Here is a 9,166-nt window from a genome sequence, read left to right on the forward strand (position 1 = left end):
AAAAGAAGATACAAAAAATGGAAAGACAGCCTGTGCTCATGGTTTGAAAGAATAAACATCATTGAAATGGTTATATTACCTGAATCAATTTACAGATTCAATGCAATACCTATCAAAATCCCAATGACTTTTTTCAAGGAAATTGAATAAACAACTATAAAATTTATATAGACTGACAAAAGGCCCTGAATAGATAAAGCAATCCTGAGAGAAAAGAAGACAGATAGACGTATCACACTTCCTGTCTTCATACTGTATTAGACAACAACAGTAATCAAAATAGTATGGCATTGGAAAAAAAAACGGAAACTCAGACCAACAGAATAGAACATAAAGTCCAGAAATAAACCCAAACAAATGTGGAAAGTCAATCTTTGACAAAGGAGTCATTACCATACTAAAGGAAAGCCTCTTTAACAAATGGTTTTGAGAGACATGAAAAGCCACATGCAAAAAAAAAAAAAAAAATGAAACTAGATCCTCACTTAACTCCATACACAAAAATTAATTCAAACTGGATAAAAGATCTGGATACAAGAACCAAAACCATAAAATATTTGGGAGAAAAAAAAACACAGGAGGCACACAACAGGTCTTCTATCACAAAGATGTATTTGGGACACAACTCCAATGGCAAGGAAAATAAAAGCAAAAATAAGTAAGTAGAACTACATAAAACGAAAATACTTTGTACCTCAAAAGAAACCATCACAGAAAAAAAAAAGGCCACCTATAGAATGGGAGAGAAAAATGCACATCACATAATTTCAAAAACATATATAAAGTAATTGTACAATCTAACAACAAAAAAAGACAGCCCAATTAAAAAAAGAGCAAAATACCTAAATAAATATTTTTCTGAAGACACACAGATGACCTACAGACATATGAAAAATTACACTTATTATAAGGGAAATACAAATCAAAACTGCAATGAGATATCACCTCACCCATGTGAGAATGACCCATGTTAAAAAGAATGGAAACAACAAAAGTTGGTAAGGTTGCTTTGAAAAGGAACTCGCATCCCCTGTTTGTGGGAATGCAAGTTGGTATAACCTCTATGGAAAAACAGTATGGCGATTTTTCAAGAACATTCAAATGGAAATCTTATATGACCCAGCAATACCTCTACTAGTTATATATCCAAAAAGCATGAAAACTCTAATATGAAAAGACTTATGTAATCCTATGTTCATAGCAGCACTGTCCACAATTGCCAAGTCATGGAACCAACCTCAGTGTCCATCAACAGATAAATGGATAAAGAAATTGTGGAATATATACCCAATGCAATACTACACAGCTATTAAAAGATAAAATAATGTATCTTGGGGCAAAATAAATGGACATCCAGGTGATTATGCTAAGAGAAATAAGTCAGAAAGTGAGATGTCAGATGGTTTCACTCATCTGTGGAATATAAATAAAAACAACAAAAAACATACACAGGCAAAATACAACGGGAACAAATCTTGGACTTAGAGGAACAATTCACTGTTTACAGAGGGAACAGGGAGGGAGGAGATGATGGGAAAAGAGGTAGAGAGGGTACTGCATGGGTGGTTTAGTGGAGGGTGAGAGGAACATGTACACATATGAAGCAGGAAAGATGTACCCCAAAATTAAAATTAAAAAAATAACGGAAGGTTAAAAAACAGAAAATTATAATAACGCAGCTTTAGAATTTTAGCATTATGCCATTTTGCATCAGCTCTTGTAGTTGAGAGAGTAAATATCACAGATACAGTGGTGGGAGCTACTCTTTTTGTTTCTGAATCTACTTCATTTCCATCAGCTTCTAGTCAGTGGAGCTGCCTTCTGGCTGTAGATACAATTTGCTTTGAGACTCATGGTACTTAGGCTTTGATGTGGGAAGATAAGCACTGAAGTGGACCTTCAATCCCCCATCTCTTGCTTAGGAAGGAAGACAGACGTTGGAGGGTGGGGTGTGGGCATATCTACAGGAACAGGATGTCTCATGAAACTCAAACTGTGCCCAGGTAAGAGCACCCAGTGAAGCACTGGCACCAGTTTTTCTTGTTTATGACTTCAATCTTGTTTGTTGTCCTTCCGCTCTTGTCTTTATTGAATTTCACGCCCTTGTTTATGATGTGCCCTTTTAACTGCTAGGGTTCATGAGCATTACTATAATTTTCCACTGAAATGACTTGACCTGTATTGGGTGTTACCACACCCAAGCATTTCCCACTTATCCATCTGAAAAATTAAGACTGTCATAACTAGCAGAGATTTCCTGAGGATTAAGTAGATAATATATATAAATATCTAGCACAGTGTTCAGCAAAACATAGTAAATGTTTTTTCCCTTTGTTTCTAATTTCTCAAAAAGCATCTGTTTTAAACTCCACCTGGAATCCTCAGAGTATTGCCAACAAGCACCACAGTTGGAATTTCTGGAAATTACTTTTGATCCATTAATGGAAATTCTGACACTTCCTTTCTTCTGATTAGCCTTCATGCTAGAAACCCTGAAGGATTAATGGTGTTAAAGTCTGATTTTTCAAAAATGGAAAAATACATTTTTCAGACAGATATAAAATCAACATAGGTCAAAGATTTTATTCAATGAGTTAACTAATGAGGACATCCTGAGGATGGCAATAGTGTTTCAAATTTGAAGAATGAACAATCAATGAAGAAAAATAGAAATGGCTTGGCTAATACATGCAAAACTGGTTAATATCATAGTACAAGAAAGAGCAGTATTTGGGGTTATCTTTTTACGGAGAAGATTATGTCTTTAGCATACAAAATCCGATTATGTCATGGCAGACCAAGAATCATTTGCATTACTATCAATTATTTTTTATAAATGTACTTCAACTCCTACAGAGATGGAAAACATCCTAGTGAGCAGGAATTCATCAAATTGCACAACGCTGTAGAGTCAGAGAGTCACAGAGATTCCATTAGGCAACAAGAAGCGTTCTTCTGAGAGGAAACCTAGTCACTCTTTTTGTCATTTCCAAATTTAGGACTCATATCCTGATGATACCTTAATCTTTAGGATGTAGCCTGGGGGGAATTTTCTTGCTCTGAATTGCGGAACACAAAGTCCTGGCACAGTCATCCTGGCCTAGATCTTATATACCCAAGCCTTGTCACAGCCAATTCTTCACTCCTGGTCTCTGATTACAGGAATCTCCTCTGCCTGGAGCATGATGAGGGCTGGGGAGTAGGCACTGTGGGCAGTCAGCTCCAGCATTTAAGCGCTGTGTTCCTGGTTTCAGAAGCCCAGGGACTAGCTGTATATGAAACACCATTTTTTTTTAAAGATTTATTTATTTATTTATACAAGCACTGGGTACAGTCAGAAGCGTGGGAGGGTGAGAGAATTCACCAGAGCCAGAGTGGGGAGCAGAACAGGCAGACCGACGAAGTGCACTGCTGAGGGGAGCAGTGGGTGGCAGGAGAGGTCTGCGTGCCATGTGGGGCGGCTGGGGATCGAACCGGCGCTGCAGAGGCTGCGGGCAGCTTCGCAACCCAGCGCTCAACCGCTGCGCCACCGGGGAGGCCCTGAAACACCATTTTTAAGGTCTCCCAACACAAACTGCCCCAAGCCAAAGAGATAACTAATATATCTTATATTTGCAAAATTATCTGGTTGCTAAGTTATGACACATGCACTACCTTGGACTATCTCATGTATCATATTATTTATCTATCATTTTTTAAAGTATTGTTTCTCATGTCTTCAATGAGGTTGTATTTCCTTGAAAGCAGAAATGATTCCCCTTGACCACCATCTGATCTTAGGTTCTATGATTGCTGTTTAACAGGTATTAAATTATGTATTTAAAGAAGTGTTTAGATAGGTGTCAAAGAAATAGGTGTCAAATGACTGAAGGGGTAGATAGAAGGTATTACAATAGAGTTCTTTCCCGCTTGGAAAAATTCTTTGTCTTCCCAGTGGTTTCAGAATAACATGCCAATTTATCAGAAGCCTCTCCTCCCTGTCTCAATACACCAGATGTTACCATAAGATAGCATGTTTTTGCATCTCTGTATCTACTCTCCCAAACTGAAATGCTCTTTTCCATTGCCTTCAGGATTTAACTCAAACCACATGTCTCCCATGAAGGCTTCCCAGATCCCTCTGATTAGGAGTTACTTTGTCATTTGCCTTGTCTTCCAAACAGCCCCAGTGAGGTGGTGAGGGAGGCAGGCTGTGGAGTTAAGCTGTCTGAATCCATTTATGAATTCAGTGATCTTTGGCAAGTTACAAAACCATTCTGTGTCTTTGCTTTTTAGTATAAATTTGGATAGAATACTATTGCTCACCCCATAGAGTTTTTGTGAGTATTAAAAAAATTATTACATGTAAAGCACTTTGAAGAGACCTGGAATGTAGAGAGTACCATAAGAGTAATTTGTTATTTCTTTTGATGTTCTCATAATTCTAAACTGGTGCCTCCTTCAGTTTATTCATTCTGTCTTACATAGATTTTATTTGATTTTTATATTTCTGTTCTGTCACTGAAGAAGGACCCTTAAGGGATATTGAGGGAATATTTGCTGAATGAGAGAACAAATTTAAGAATGGATGAATGAGGAATGGCTGCTGTGTCTCTCAGTAACAAACCCTTATTTAAACCTGTTAGGGTTTACAATCACTGCTTAACCAGAAAAAAAAAAAATCATGTTTTGCTCATAGTATTTGTGACTTTTCTAACTACCAAATCTTTTGAGCATTTCTTTTGCAATTTCAGGCTTTGAAGTGTAATGTTTGAATAGCTTTGACACCTTCTACTGCTCCAGGATCTTTACTGCATAAACCATATTGGGCATATTTGTTTTCTGGGTGTTAGTCAGAGTACTAAATTGATAGTCACTTGTATTCCCTTCTAAAACTCACACATATAGTTAATTTTTCCTAATGAAAGAACTATTACAAATGTGGAAGCAGTTTTTTCAAATAGGCCATTCAAAGACAACAAAAGATGCATATAATCTTTATTGAAATTCCAGTGGAATTTTTCACATAAAAAAATCCTAAAATTTGTGTAAAATGACAAAAGACCCTGCATAGCGAAAGCAATTGTGAAGAATAAGAATAAAGAAGCATTACAAGTTCTGATTTTAAACTATATTACAAAACTGTAGTAATCAAAATATATCCAACAATGGTCTAAGACTCAAAATGCACAAGGGATCCATACAGCTTACCACACACACACACACACACACACACACACACACACACAAAATAACACAATTAAAAAATGGACAAAGGACCTGAAAGGACATTTTTCCAAAAAAGACATACAAATGACTAGCAAGTACATGAAAAGCTCAACATCACTAATAATCAGAAAAATGCCAGTCAAAGGCATAAAGGGATCTCACCTCATACCTATTGGAATGACTATAATCAAGAAGATAAGAGATAACAAAAGCAGGCTATAAGTGATGCTGGATGGTATTACTGTTATGTGGAATCTATCATTAAAAAGTCAAACTTATAGAATCAGAGTGAAAAATGGGACAAACTTTCAGTGATAAGATGAATAAAGTCTGAGGTTCTAATGTATAAATGGAGACTAAATTGGTAATACGATATTGTATAATTGAAATTTGCTAAGAGAATAAAAATTAAGTGTTCTCACTAAAAAAAGGAAATTGATGAAGTGATGGTTATGTTAATTAGCTCAATTAGGCATCCTTTCACAGTGCATATGTATAACAAAACATGTGTCCTACACTTGAAATAGCCTATAATTTTATTGATCAATTTCACCTTAGTAAAATTGAAAAAAAAAAAAATCAAGGCCTGGTATTAACTCAACACTTGATGTTAAATAAATAGATAGATTCAGGGATGAAGTAATAGGGCCTGAAGCTAACTGGAAAAAGGATTCAGTTGTAAGAAATAGTATGAAGCATGCTCAGAACTTGGAAAATCTAGGGAATCATGATTAACATGATTAACATGATTAATCATGATTAATAAGACTAAGCCAGACCAGAACTCCTGAAGCTGACGGTTTACAGAGGCTTCTGAGAAAATGGAGTCTCTGAGAAAACTCCCTGTATCGCTCTGAGGGCCCTGGGTCTCCAGGGAGGGAAGACAGACTTCTGCCCTCTAGTTCCTCAGATCGGAACTAAAGCTCTTTCTCTTCTGCATTTATAACAATCTGCCACAATCACAGGCTTATATATAAATTGCTTTCTGATAAAAGTTATCTTCTTTCAAATAGTGTCTCTAGAAAAAATAAAAGGGATCATAAGAACAAGGCCTTAAATTCATTTAAAAAAAAAAACTTAATCCAATGATTCTGAACCAGGGTTGGTTGTGTCTACATATCTATATATTCAACAAGCATTTGGAGAATTTGGGTGAATGAATGAATGAAATACCTGAAGCCATCTCGATTTTCTCAATGGGCAGGAGCAGTGTGAGAAGGGTATGGGGAGAGAGTGCCAGATGAACCTTCCAGAAAAAGGTTTGTCTGATGAATAGGTTTTAAATTTGTCACAAGGAACGCAGAAGCGGACATCCACCTTTTATGGGTAAGCCTCTGCTCGGCCTTAGAACACCGTGCCCTGGGCCTCCCTGGTGGCACAGGCGGTTGAGCGCAGGGCTGTGAAGCTGTCTGCAGCCTCTGCAGTGCGGGTTCGATCCCGGCAGGGAGAAACCCACGTGGTGCTGCAGACCTCTCCTGCCTTGCCCGCTGCTCCCCTCAGCAGTATATTTTGGTTAGTCTGCCTGTTCCGTTCCCTGCTCTGTCTCTGGTGAATCCTCTCACTCTCCTGCACCTCTGGCCTGTACCCTGGTTCTTGTATAAATAAATAAATCTTAAAAAAAAAAAAAAAGAACTCTGTGCCGGAGACAGGTTGACCTTTTATTTCCCCTGTGTCAGGGCAAAGAGGCTTTCTGATTAATGTTCTCAAGATAGAGAAACAATAAATATAAGCAAGTATGTGGTCTCAGCAGGGAGAGATTTCTTGTTGGAGCCTTTTGTCCAGTTATAATAGAGTCTGTGATAGGGGGATGGCATTATTAAATTTTTGCCAAATGACCTTTTGAAAACTCCTCATTCTGGGCTATGTCAGGCCATCATCAGCCCTTGAAGAACAGACAGTTGTGGAGGCCTAGGTGAGCTCTCTGCTGCCCCCCTATGCAATGGCAGCATCTGGGAATCCCCTGTGGCTGGCCCAACTGGCTGCCTTTTGTTTAGATGACCCCTTTCTAGAGCTGGGGGAAGGAGGTGACATTCATTGCTATTCTTGGGAAGATACACTCAGATGACTGGGAGCGCCCCAGGCCTAGTAGGAAAACATTACTTTGGACACTGATAGGCCCTGTTTGGAGGCTGATGCTACTACCTGTCTCCAGCTGGGCCACTGGGAAATTGCTGTACAATTCCTACCTCTTGCCAGGTTAATCTAAATCTGAAAATGGGGCCTCCCTGGTGGGGCAAGGGCTTAAGTTGCAGCACTATGAAGCTATTTGCAGCTATCTGCAGATGTGTGCTGCTGGTTAGGAGAGGGTAGAGGGAGGAAACGTCCCCCTGGCGCCCTCCCCCACAATATAAATAGCCCGCATGGAAAGAACATGGTGCCAGTTACTAGAAATCTTCTCTTGCAGCCCTGCTTGACCTTGGATAACACTCTTGTCCCAGGGGGCCTTAGTTTCCCCCTAGGTAAGTTAATCACCCACTGAAGATGAGTGCACTGGGAAAGGGAGCAAGCAATAGGTAGCATGAGTTTGATCCCTGGCTAGGGAGGTGACCCACAAGGCACGGCTGACCTCTCCTGACTCGCCTACTGCTCCCCTGAGCAGTGTATTTCAGTCAATCCGCCTGTTCTGTTCCTCACCCTGTCTCTGGTGAATCCTCTCACCCCACCATACCTCTGGCCTGTACCCCAGTTCTTGTACGTATAAATAAATCTGAAAAAAAAAATCTGAAAAAAAGGGCCTCCCCAGTGGCGCTGGGTTGCAAAACTGCCCGCAGCCTCTGCAGCGCCGGTTCGATCCCCGGCTGCTCCCTGGCCACCGGAGGAGGGTCCCACATGGCGCGCAGACCTCTCCTGTGGCCCTCTGCTCCCCTCAGCAGTGTACTTCGGTCCTTCTGCCTGTTCTGCTCCCTGCTCTGGCTCTGGTGAATTCTCGCTCTGGCTCTGGTGAATTCTCTCACCCTCCTACGCTTCTGACTATACCCAGTGCTTGTATAAATAAATAAATAAATCTTAAAAAAAAAAAATCTGAAAATGTTAATCCTTAGCCCTGCAGGAATAGCACCTGTGGGAGTTTAAAAGAGGAAAGAGAATGGGAGGTGAGAATAAAGGGGGAGCCAGGCTGCACACCCAGTCACTTGCAGGTGAAGAGCCTGGTGCAGGCAGAAGCCTTGACTTGGGGGCTCCTAGGGAGAGGCCTGCAGATAGAACTGAGAGCTTCTATTAACCCAGAAAAAAAAATCCCCCCTGATTTTCATTGATCACTTTAGCCTTTTTTCCCTCAGGTAGGAATATAGGCAACACATCATGGTGTATTAGAAGAAGCCCTGACTTGGGCAGGATAACAGTCGCAGGTGTTTTCATCTCATTACAATTATCAGAGATCTTGAAATATCACTGATATTCAATACTGCTTAAAATCAGTTGTTATTAGACCTGCTACTGGATCTTTGCCTTTAGTGCCTTAATGAAGCAGCACTAATCTCCCATATCACCAACGTGTTTGTTTTGACAATTACTCTTCCACAGAATCGGTTGCCTCTATGGTCCTTTGTGCTTACTTCACACGTTAGAAATTCCACTCTGAGAAATGAAGCCCAGCTGTCACTGCCTGAGGAAGGAGAGGGCTCCTGGCACTCCAAGGGTTAGGAGCTAAGAGAAGTAGCCAGCAAAGGGGAGGCGCCAACGCACAGAGTATGTGAAGTTCAGGTTCAACATCCTTTCAGAAGACACAAATCCCTTTGTGGCTCACGTCTGTTACCCTCTCACGTTGGTTAAGAGCCAACTTAGAACAGGATGGAGACATGGGAGAAGAATGGGTGGAGGACTTCAGGGATGTAAAGAAAAGGGAGGGCACAGCCGACACTCCCCAACACGCTGCACGCCCCCCTCTCCAGCCGCATCCAAGCTGTGGCGGCTGCGGGTCCCTTCCAGCCTTAAGAGCTTCCGACCCCCTGTCAGTTCC

The sequence above is a fragment of the Talpa europaea genome (genome assembly GCF_964194135.1).
Source record: "Talpa europaea genome assembly, chromosome: 7".
In the NCBI taxonomy this organism is placed as follows: Eukaryota; Metazoa; Chordata; class Mammalia; order Eulipotyphla; family Talpidae; genus Talpa; species Talpa europaea.